The following is a 12,262-nucleotide window of genomic DNA, read 5'->3' on the forward strand; positions in this document are numbered from 1 at the left end:
ATTATGCAAGCAAGTACTTTATTTTCTTAGGCCTTAGTTTTACCCATTGGGGAAATGAGTATAATATGGTATAATATGTGCTTCATTTCCATCATGGAGATGTAGAAGATTCAGCAAAGACAATATGCAAGGAAATAATTTGGAATATAAATATTAAACTTCTTATTAATAGGAATAACCAGCATAGCTTGGCTCTTTTCTCCAAGGTAAGAATAAACCTGATTCTGTTGGCACTTTGAGAGGTATTACTTGTCTTTAGAGGAGATTTTTTAGAGGATATGGGTAAGTAATGGTCCATGACCTCTTGCCCCCTTTCTAGGTTGAGTGCAGTGCCTCCTGTTCCCACAGAACCCTGTGCACCCTTCTACCAGGCTGCAACATGCTGCCTTACAACTACATATTTGTGAGCCTGTCCTTCCTGAAGACACAAACTTGGCTTGGCCTTACTCACTTTGATTTCCCAGCACAATGCTAGTACTTCATAATGCACTAGAGGTATAAACAGATGAGTGAAGTATATGGTTCTCACTTTATTAAGAAAGCTGTGTGTGATGCCTTTCCTCACCCATCATAAGGGTTAACAACTGACACTCATGTAACAAAAGACAGGCTAACAAGACAGAAGCATAACTAATTTACTTAGCCAAAGTTTAATGTAACCCAGGAGCTTTAGAAATGGAGATTCAAAGACCCAGCAAAAGCTATCTACTTTTATGCTCAGGCTCAATGAAGAATTGACAGCCACATGGAAATGTACTTGGGGAAAAGTATCTGATCCAATGAGGATAAGAATGGAGGGGGAGAGCAACCGAGTAGGGTCGCACGCAGGTAGTCAGCAGCAGCCGGAGCGGGAACCACCGTGTAAAGGAGCCATGAAGCACTATGAGGTGGAGATTCTGGACGCAAAGACAAGGGAAAATCTGTGTTTTCTGGACAAGGTGGAGCCCCAGGCCACCACTGCGGAGATCAAGAACCTCTTCACCAAGACCCACCAAAGTGGTACCCGGCCTGCCAGTCCCTGCCCCTGGATCCAAAGGGAAAGTCCCTGAAGGACGAGGACATCTTGCAGAAGCTGCCTGTGGGCACCACGGCCACACTGTACTTCCTGGACCTGGGAGCACAGATCAGCTGGGTGACGGTCTTCTTGACAGAGTATGCCAGGCCCCTGTTCATCTACCTGCTTTTCTACTTCCAGGTCCCCTTCATCTATGGCCACAAATATGACTTCACATCCAGTTGGCACTCAGTGGTGCACCTTGCCTGCATCTGCCACTCATTCCACTATGTCAAGTGGCTGCTGAAGACGCTCTTCATGCACCGCTTCTCTCATGGCACCATGCCCTTGCGAAACATCTTCAAGAACTGCACTTACTACTGGGGCTTTGCTGCGTGGAAGGCCTATTACATCAACCACCCTCTCTATACGCCCCCCCACCTACGGAGCTCAGCAGGTTAAGCTGGCACTGGCCATCTTCGTGATCTGTCAGCTGGGCAACTTCTCCATCCACATGGCCCTGCGGGACCTGCAGCCGGCTGGGTCCAAGAGCAGGAAGATCCCATACCCCACCAAGAATCCCTTCACGTGGCTCTTCCTGCTGGTGTCCTGTCCCAACTACATTTACAAGCTAGTGTCCTGGATTGGCTTTGCCATCATGACGCAGTGCCTGCCAGTGGCCCTCTTCTTGCTGGTGGGCTTCACACAGATGACCATCTGGGCCAAGGGCAAGCACCGAAGCTACCTGAAGGAGTTCTGTGACTACCCACCCCTGCGTACGCCCATTGTCCCCTTTCTGCTCTAAGGCCCCTGTCCTGTGTCCCTTGGGGTGGCACTGCTGCCCCTTCCTGGAATAAACTCTGCCCAGCTACAAAAAAAAAGAGAATGGAGGGGAAACCCGGCAAGGCCTGTCTGGCCTGTCTGGCCTGTCTCTCAGATTCTTTTTGGTGTCCCTGCAACATTCCTTCCTCTCCTCTCAGGTAAGGTTCAGGACTCCTTTGAAATGAGGGTCTTTAGGGAGTAAGGAGAAGGGACAGAATGACTTTTTTAGGTCTCATGACTTGCTTTCAGGAGAGGAGCTTAGTTTCTGTGATCCACCTTGGGGAAGAGGAATTCTGGTTCCTATGACTAGTATTGGAAGAGAAAGAGGGCTGAGAGACAGGAGGGCAGGAGGTCAGAGAGACCTTCCTTTAGAGGCTTTTCAGTCTGCTTTACTTTGAAGTACTCATCATGCAGAGCACCATGCTCTGGAGTATTATTTTCTGACCCCTAACACTGATTAAAAACTATGGCTTTACAAACAAGCACTTTGGGGTCTGAAAGTCTGGGACTTACTAGCTTTGTGACAATGGGCACATTATTTCCTTGAATGGAAGTTTTCTCATCAACAAAGTCGGAATAATACCTACTTCAACAGCTGACTCATGAGAATTATATGTAAATATGTGAAATGTCTAGTAGTATTAGTATTTTGTTACTGTAATAAATACTTGACAGAGACTCCTTGTGAAGAAAAATAAATTTATTTAATTCACACTTTTGGAGGTTCAACATCCAGGATGGGATATCCCTGTTGGTTTGCCCTCTGGTGAGGGTCTAGGACAGCAGTACAATGTGGCCGTAGTGGGAAGAGGAACAAGTAGTCACCCCTCAAGCCAGGAAACAGAAGGGACAACAGGGGCCAGGCTTGCTCCTTTTATAGCAAACCTCTCATGAGAACTCAAGGGACTGTACAAGGACTAGCTTCCTAGTGCATATCCCCAATGATCCAAGGACCTTCCACCAAGCCTTACCTCCCAAGAGTCCCCCCACCTTGTCCTAGTCATGCACATTGGGGATGAACCCTTTGATCACACTGTATCCCAGAGGGACACTTAAACCACAGCAGTGCTAGGTAAGCACTCAATAAGTGGTAGTTAACATTATCATTCATTCCTTAAAATTAAAGAAGAGGATGTATTAGCTCAAGGAGAGGTTTGGAGGAATAAATGAGAGAAGAAGATGGATGACCAAAGCTTTTTGGATAAGACAAATATGGTCCAAGATTCAGCAGGAGACTAGGGAGAGGAAGTAGGAGAGAATTTGTCACACAAATCTTAATGATTTAGCAACCTGGATTGTAGATTCCCTCCTCCCTCGGTGTATTACTGAACCTTGAGGGCAAAAGGAGGCCAAGGTGGAGAGGAGTAGAGGAGTAGTGTCCTTGATTGAGCACTCAGCTCCTCCCACTTGCTCTCTTCCCTCTTGCCCTCCTTTCCTAGACTCTCTGCAGCTGGACTCTCTGTTGGGGGCTCCGAACACCTGCTTCTTCCATGTTGCTACTCGACTGGGTCAGTGCAGAGCAGAGAAGGCTTGCATTGTCCCCTGCAGGACTGATTGATTTGTGTGGCTGCAGCACCTCTGTTTCTGTGCCCTTCCCAGAGACAGTGGCAAAAGGCTCCACTCTTCTCTCTGGTTTGCTGCACCATTGACAGTTGCTCCTCAGTGTGCTCCCTACCTGAACTGCCCCTCAGCAGCTCTCCTTACTTTGTTTGCACCTCCTAATTCAGGGATTATTAACTCACATTTGCTTTAGGATGGTACAAGATCCCTTCCTAGCAGGTAGACCATCAGAAGCATTTAAAAGCATCCGCAAAGACTGGCTATCAGTCTGGGAGATCAGAGACCCTTATACTTCTTTAACGCCCCTAGTTGATTCTAATACTGTTCTGGGTTAGATCTTTTTTTAACTCAAATTTTAAGTTCATTATGTTTAGAATCCAATTTTGTCATCTATCCCTTAAATCAGCAGCCATACTTCCTTGAGCTCTGTCATGTAGAACTTAAGATGGAAATCTCTTTCCCCTACTTTCTGGACAAGATTGGCCCATGCCCTGTTCTCACTCTAAACCTATTTTAACCTTCAGAGGACACATCGGTGCCTTGGGACACAAACAAAAGACTCAATAATTACATAGAGTGTATTAGTCACCTTTTCTATTGCTGAGACAAAACACCTGTTATATGCAACTTAAAGGAGAAAAGGTTTATTTTTGGCTCATAGTTTCAAAGGTTTCAGTCCATGATCAGTTGCCTCTGAGGCAGAAACACCATGGCAAAAGGGCGTGGTGGAGGAAAGCTGTATACCTTATGGCAGCTAGGAAGCAGAGAGAGCAGGAAGGGGGCCAAGAAGAAGAGTCCCAGGATATCAGATATAGTCTCTAATATCGTAAACCCATGACCCACCCAGACACACCCAGAAATGTGTTTTACTAATCTCTTAAACCAATCAAATTGACAATTAGGATTAACCATCACATGGAGAAAGATTACTCAAATAGCTTGGGGTTCATTTCAATCTGAATAGATTGCACAGCTGAGCAATCAGAAAAGCAGTGCTGAGGAGAAGCCAAGGCCACATGTGGGCACCTGCTTGGGTCCTCACAGCATTCTGCTGAATCCGAATTGAAGCTTGCCAACACTGACTTCAAATTTATAAAGGCTCAGGCTGCTCTCCTAGTCAATGTCTTCCTCTCCTGGAAGATTCAAATACTTGCAGCCTGTATATTCTTTCTCTTGTTCATCGAACACATGTCAGGCATCTTCTCTGTGCTGAGTACTGTGCTAGATGCCAATGCTGCCACTATTTTCTCTCCTAAAACTTCATTCATCACAGTCTAGGTATTAAGAAGGTTGTGCCTTTTGCAGCACATTAATCCAAATAAAATTTTTCATCACTGGGAAAGTAAACAGAATCTTAATTTTTAAAAGGTAAGCTAATTTTTATGTTTTACATTATTTACTCAAATATTTTGTAAAAGTGAAATTCATTACACAAGTGGCTACATGCCTTGGCCAATGTTTTTGTTAGTGATAAAAATACTTTGCATATTTCACTGCTTTATTGTTTCTAAAATGCTCTCATATGGCTAATGTCATCTGATCTTAGACAGGGTAGTTAGTTGTCATTACCTCCATTTTTAGAAGAGGAAATTGAGGCCTAGATGGGTCCATGATATGTCAAGCACATGTGGCTAACAAATGCTATTCAAAAGCATGTGAGAATAATGGCTATTTCAATTGTTTTGCCATTTGAACACTACTTTATGCAAAGTTGTTGAATGAGATCCAGCATGGAGAAATAAAATGGAAGAATCTCCTCCTGAAATATTTGGCAACTCTTAGGTTTTATCTTTACCAAACAAGGAACAGAGGTGGATAGTTAGAAAGATTATGAATCACTCTCTTGGCAAAATTCCCTGTGGCAGTCTGAATGCCTCCTGACACTTCATTCCCAAGAACCTATTATTTCAAATTTAAATAATATTGTTCTTGGCACCCTGGCAGCCCTCTAACCCAGCTGAACCTCAACAGAGTAACAGCAGAGGAAGGTTATGGGCAGGGGAGCAGCTAAGAACAAGGGAGGCAGCTTCCTTCCTTTAACAATACAACTGCACTTTGATGGGCCTAGCCTGGGAGGATTAGGTCAAAAAGTGAACTATGACCAGAAGGAATTAAACAAACAGGCATGCTTGGGAAGTCTGACAATAGGCATTGTACATGCATGTCTGGGACATGCAAATGAGTGGGTGGGGGAGCCAGAATGGGATGTAAGATGACCAAGGACAAGCTCACCCAACAGGGCAACTGTCTAGCAGATGGCTGTTAAGCTCTCCTAGCCATGATGCTGACCAAATTCTTATTCTTCTGGGCCTTGATCTCAACTCTATCACTTGACCAGATGAACCAGGAAGGAAGTCATTTTGCCTGGAGATAGATATCCATTCCAGTGGACAGGAAATAAGAGTAACCAGTCTTTTTCTCTGTCTTGATACCAGGAGGAAGGAGTTCTCAGGTCCAGAGTCCATTTTGGACTGGGTTTATACCAACTGTATATATTTAGCTATCTTGTTAATGTCCACAAAGCAGCTTTACTTCCTATGATACTATGTCCTAAATTTTGCTGTCCACTGGAACCCATGCCCTATGAAGTAGACTGTGAAAGTGTCTTTCCAATTTTGGAGATGAGAAAAGTGAAGCTAAGAGAAATCAATAATTTTCTTAAGATCATGGCCCTTGTAAGGTACAAAAATGAGACTTGAGGGCCAGGGATTTAGCTCAGTGGTTCCAGCGCCTGCCTCACAAGCGCAAGGTCCCGAGTTCCATCCCTGGTACCAAAAAAGAAAAAAAGAGAGAGAGAGAGAAAGACTTGAATCTTCAGCTGTTCTTCAGTGTGTTGGTTCATTGACTCATTCACATAATCATTCATATGTTTTGAGTACCTGCCACATCCTAGGCACTGGACATATGTGGACCAAATATATATGGCCTCTGCCTCCATAGAGTTTCAGTCTAGTTATCTTTAAATTCTTTATACCTTTCATATTTTAGAATTACGTGGGCTGTTTAGTACTTGACAGGCTAGGGTGCTCAGCAGAATAGCATAAGTGACATTTTTTGCTAGAGTTTAGGTGTGCAGGGACAGATTTGTCCACAAGAGGCAGTGGACCACAGAAGAGGGAGGTCAGACCTTGAAATTGGTTCCTGGATTCAAATTGTGACTCAACCCCTCTGAGATCATCACAACTTTCTAAACTTTTCTGATCTTCATTTTTTTTATCTAAGAATGCAGATAGTAATACATGTTAAAAGATTGTCATGAGACTTGGCTGAAATTCTCTGTGCATGGTGGGCCTGGCTCCTTGCTGCCACACCTGAGGCACTTAGCAAGCGTAGCTGTGACTGAGCTTTTACCAAGTGCTGCATTCTGTGAGGGACACACGGATTTGTGGGCTCCCTGTTCCTGACAGCAACAGCAGCCTATTAGGCATCTTTAAGATTTCTCATCCTGTTGATTCTTCTCTTTAACCCTCTGTCCTTAATCCATTTTATTTCTGTGGTTCTCAGTGTTGGGATGCCATTTATTTGGAATTCAAAGATAGATGCTCAATAAATTTTAACCAATGATGGTGACCTAATGCAGATCTAAAATTAATGAAAGAAACTCAAAGGGAACTGAACTGAAAGTTAAAAGTTCAAGAACACTTTGTGAATATTTCCATTTTTATTAGATTTATATTAAAAAATTTAAAGACAATGTGAAACTTCAAACCATGTGAGTTTTTCTTATTACCAGTGGTTAGTTTACATATTTCTCACTGGATTTTTCTTTGAATTCCTTCCTGAGATAAAATCTAACCTGTACACTTAATGGATTTTAAATCACTTTATTTACTTTTTAAATTTTTCATTTCATAAACATGACTAGCTCTGGGATATATATGGTTAGGGACTATTTGTACCCAGTTAAATCATTCTTTTCTGTTCTTGATTTCCAGGATGGTTACTGGAATTCAAAGAGTAGCTTAGCTATTCTAGATAATGCCTACTCTGAAGGAAGCCACAATGACATTCACAGAGACCTACAGGATGGTGTCTCCTCCAAATGCTTCAACATAAAAACTGTATGCCCGAGGTTGTACTTGGTGCTTTTGGTTCCAGGCTTTTATAAAATCTACATTCTGTGGTAAGTAAAGTTAATATTTAAAAGTCTCCTTTAAATGACCTCTCCTGCCATCTTCTCCATGGGTAGCCTTGACATAGCCAACCACTCTTCCATCCTCAGAGGAAGTAGGCCTTCCCCCAGTCTCTGGGTGTGGCTGTGGTAGATCCTCTGCAGGGAATGCCCTGGTGTGCCTGTCTGCTAATCACTGTAGTGCATCAAATGGTGAAGAGGACATTGACTCCAACTTACATTTCACACTGACTCTCAAATTTCAGTGGGCATCAGGAGCATGTTAGCTGCTGGTTTACATTTCAAGTCCTCCGCATTTGTAAATACTGCTACTTAATATAACTATATTATTGCCATCAAATATGAAAACTGCAAACTGCAAAAGCACGATGATGGCACTGATCTGAAACTATTGTCTCAAGATCACTTTGTCCCTAAGTTGCAAACCCTGATTAGAGTCCTGCACCAGGTAAGTTTATAACAGAGAGACAATCAGTTGCTTCACTGATGGAGAAGGCAGAGGCTGCCTTGTTTACACTGAGTCTGAAACAAACCACTTTCTCTGTCATTTTTAACAATAATGATGATAAGAAGAAGAAGAAAAAGAAAAAAGCAGAAAGCAGAATGGAAGTTTCAAGTATCTGGACATTAAGGACAATTAAACCTTGGTAGAAAAACCAAGGATAGCCTTTTATAGTGAACAATTCCTTTCTTTCTTTCTTTCTTTCTTTCTTTCTTTCTTCCTTTCTATTTATTTGGTGCTAAGAATTGAACTTGGGACTTAACCCATATTAAACCAGAGCTGTTACTGAGCCACAGCCCCAGTCCCAAAGTATTTGTATGGCTAAGAGTTGATACAAACCAAACAACCAAAGGCTGCTGATAAGGATCTTAAAATGGGCTCCTCACTGTTATCTCTGTTGAGCTGTACCACCCTGCTTAATCAGTCTAATCATTATTTCTTCCTTTATTCAGTGAGCACATAATGTGTGACATACACAATGCTAAGTACAGTGAAAGAGAAATGAAAAGTCTCAAATTTCACTCTCCTGTACAGGGAATTGACACAGAAAGTACAAAATGAAGTGATTTGCCATTCATTCAAACAAAGTTACCAAAGTGACACCATTCGTTACACAAAAATTTTTGGAGCACCACTTTATATAATGTAATACTAGGCAGTAAAGACCCAGGTGGGAAAGCAGTTCATATTCTGAAGTTACACAGTATGATAGGGTGGAGAAAGTCTATATTGTGGTGCCCAAGTCCTCAATGAATGAAAAGTGATAAATGATAGTGATGAAAAGGACAAAATGTCGGTATTTCTAAATGGCACAACTCTTTAGAAAGGGGCAGAAATGCAAGTTTTATTGTGGTGGTAGCTGTTTGCCTAAATAAGAGGATGGGAAATACAATTCAAAAAATGGCCTGAGGGAATGAAAGGAAGCCTATCTGTGTGCCGACTGGGAGCACTGAGGATTAGGTGAGGGATTTGAATGAAGCAGTCAACTCAGGGTGGGGACATTTTTAATTGGTAGATGGTGTTAGATTATTCTGAAAGGACTTGAAGATATAAGGGACAATTGAGGGGAATAGAGTAGAGGATGTAAGGCTGGATCAAGGGCAAGAATGTATAGACATCAAAGTCTTATAGAGAAATAGGTACAAAAAATGAAAGAGTGAGGAATATGAAGAAGAGAACTAACTTCTTGGGGTTACAAAGGAGGTGGGATGGTCATTATTTTCCATTGTTCTTGTCAGCAAGCATCTTTCTTAGGGAGCTAGCAGGGGGACCTAATGGGACATAGAGGCCTCTCTCCTTTAAAAGAAGATAAAACATGACTTGAGTTGATCTAGAGTAATGGACAAAGGATTTCATTTCCTTCCATGTTTTACTGTCAAAAACAAGTGCCCTCAGGTTTAAACAGAAACAAGAGTTCTACTTGAAATCTGAGTTAATGTTGTCTGTTTTAAAGACCTGTGGTATGCAAATTTCTCAATTTCCTAGAACCTCAATTTATTCATTTATAAAATGAACTAATAATACTAATTCCACAAGGACACCAGAAGATCATCTGAGATCATACACAGATCCATCCAACATATTTATTATGTGCCTTCCCATGTGGCTTCCCATGTGTCAGGAGCTGGAATACGATAACACACAAGACAGGCATGGTTTTGTACTTACGAAACTTACAGATTGGAGGGAAAGAAAGAAACAATACCATAATTAATTGCCAGTATGATAATAGGAAACCAGGCACCAAGCACAGTGTGTGGTTCAGAATATGCAACCTGACTACAAGTTTGTTTTTTTTCTTTTCCTTTTCTTTCCTTTCCTCTAAAGCTCTCAGTCTTAGTAATATAACAAGTCCTGTTTGCTAACACATATTAATTACTTATTTCAGAAATTTTCAGAGGCTCTCACATTGTAAGTAAGACCATCTCAGACCCATACAAATACAGATGGTGCAAAAATTGGAAACTATAGCCAAGTGACTAAATTCACGTCCTTCTGAAGCTCGTAAGTCAGATCCAGTAAAACATGATAGCATCAAGTCACATATGTAAGCCTTAAAACTTTTAGCTCACTGGAGAAGAAAATGCAAACACATCAAGCTGCAGTGTGAGCCAACATCTCATCACTTGGGCATGGTGGAGACAAAAATGGCAGCCTCCAGTGGAGCCTGGGAATGTGCAGAGGTCTGACCCTCTCCACAGCCCATCCATTCACTAAAATATTCAAGGGCAGAGAGGAGCCTTTTCCACTATTAATGAGCTCAATTCAAAGAAAACCTGGGGTTTCCCTGAGGTTTATTCATGAGTGACAACATTATTTAAAGACCTCAGGGCACAATGCTTTCCCGAACTCCCCAGTGGCCTTGGACAAAAGAACCTGGCAAAGGCTCTGTCTCTGATCATTGTGTGGCAGCAGCTGTGTGTCACCAACACTGGAGAGACATTTTCTCCCTCCCCTAGGCCTGCCTCCCTCACCTTTCAGGGCCTGCTGTGAGTGCTTAGCACTGCTGGGGACAACAGCTGAGCTAGGGGCCCAGGCAGGCACAGAAGCACTTAACAGAAAACCTTGGCCCATTACAACTTTAGCAGTAATGGGTGGCAACTAAATCTCATGCTTGAGAATTCAGGCAACCTTATTTTGGGTGCTGACTGAAGTATCAGTTGCTCTTCCTTTCTTGGTGGCTTTGTTGTCACCTACACAGTCCTGGAGCTCTAAAAATATTTGCCAGATTTACTGCAAGTGCTTGTTTACAAGTCTGTCTCCCCATTTAGACTCTGGAGTTCCCTGTGATAAGACACTGTCTCATTTATTTTTACCGTAGTGCCTGACTTGTAGTAGGAGCTGAAGAATGCGGGGGCGGGGGGGGGGGTGAAAATGAATATGAATGAATGAAGAATCAGTCTCTCACACTGCCCAAATTGGTCAGGAGATGCCAGTCTGGACTTCAAGACTCTAGCAGTTCCTCAGAAGTTCCACAGAGGTGTCAGATAGGGATGGAAAAAGGCATGTCATGGTACAGGAGCCTGATTTGTTTCCTCCACTGTGGCATAATCCATCTGTTATAATATTCATTCTCCTTATACATTGGACTTCCTTATTTGAATAAATTTTTTGTCTGCTTGTTTTGTTCTGTGTCTAAAAAAAGTATTTGAAAAATATCGGGCTAGATTTGTTTGTTTTTGTTTGTTTTACTTAGTTTTCTTCCAGTTTTGATATATTCTGTGATGGGCAAGCACTTGTATTACTTCAGCTTTTGTCTACCATTGGAAAATTTTTCCTCATCTTTTTCTTGGGAATCTGCACAAGGAATGACACGAATAAGGGATTTTGCTTGTCAAATGTCCACTGTACATTCCATTGGCCAGAGCTCCAACACTGGCAGAGCTAAGCTGCTGCTGGTTGACATCCACACATCCTGATTTCTGCTGAAGTGTGCAGATCTCACCCCATAGTGACGGGGTGAGGACTTTTAAGGTTAGTAGTGTTTTGGGCATTTATCTCCAGTTCTGTTTTCTCACATATAATATCAGTATAACCAATTGCACTTCATAGCAGTTCTGCTGACTGTCCCAAAGTGGGGAGGTGATGGCCATCGAAGACTGAAGTGCTGTACAGATAGGTGGGTCATGGAGAGGAGCTTGTTATTCAAGTTCGAAAAGGACATCATTATCAGATAACCCAGCAATCCCATAACATGCATTACAAATGAGGCCATAGAGAAATTTCCCTTGAGGTAGGATAGAAGAAATAAACACAGGTAGAAAAGAGATAAGGAAAATACTAATTTAAAAATTGTACTTTTAAGAAAACCATAGCTTAATACACAATTAGTTACCCAGGATTATAATACTTTTGTTCCTTCTAGGAAACTCATTCCAAAAATCGAATTCCTAAGAATTTTAAAGATACAACAAACTTGTAAAATTGATCCTTCTTTAGCTTATAAAATGGGTCCTTGACCTTTGACTATAAACTGAGCCCTTGCTCTCTACAGATTCACACATTCCACAGATTTCCACCCCTAACAACACCTAAGCACCACCAGACTCAGACCATAATACATCTCATCCCATGAGTGCCCCCACTCCCTTCTGGATGTGTACTTCTTTGACTCTCCCTAGTAAATCTGCTTATTCCTCTCACCTATGACTCCTGAAGTGCTTTTCTGTGGCAAGTCAAGAGCCTATTTTGTGGGTGGGAGTGAGTTGAGGTATTCATTTCCTTTTGGCCGGGGAACCTCCTCAGACTCTGT

At 42.2% G+C, this 12,262-nt stretch overlaps 1 protein-coding gene and 1 pseudogene across 3 annotated transcripts in view; one reads left to right on the top strand and one right to left on the bottom strand.

Moving 5' to 3' along the window:
- Me3 (malic enzyme 3) overlaps positions 1 to 12,262 on the bottom strand; it is a 229,026-nt gene that overhangs the window by 141,405 nt on the left and 75,359 nt on the right. The window lies entirely within an intron of this gene.
- LOC101701620 (very-long-chain enoyl-CoA reductase pseudogene) lies at positions 699 to 1,840 on the top strand (annotated as a pseudogene).

The sequence above is a fragment of the Heterocephalus glaber genome, unplaced genomic scaffold (assembly GCF_053883595.1).
Source record: "Heterocephalus glaber isolate CG9 unplaced genomic scaffold, H.glaber_assembly_v1.0 deba00001429, whole genome shotgun sequence".
In the NCBI taxonomy this organism is placed as follows: Eukaryota; Metazoa; Chordata; class Mammalia; order Rodentia; family Bathyergidae; genus Heterocephalus; species Heterocephalus glaber.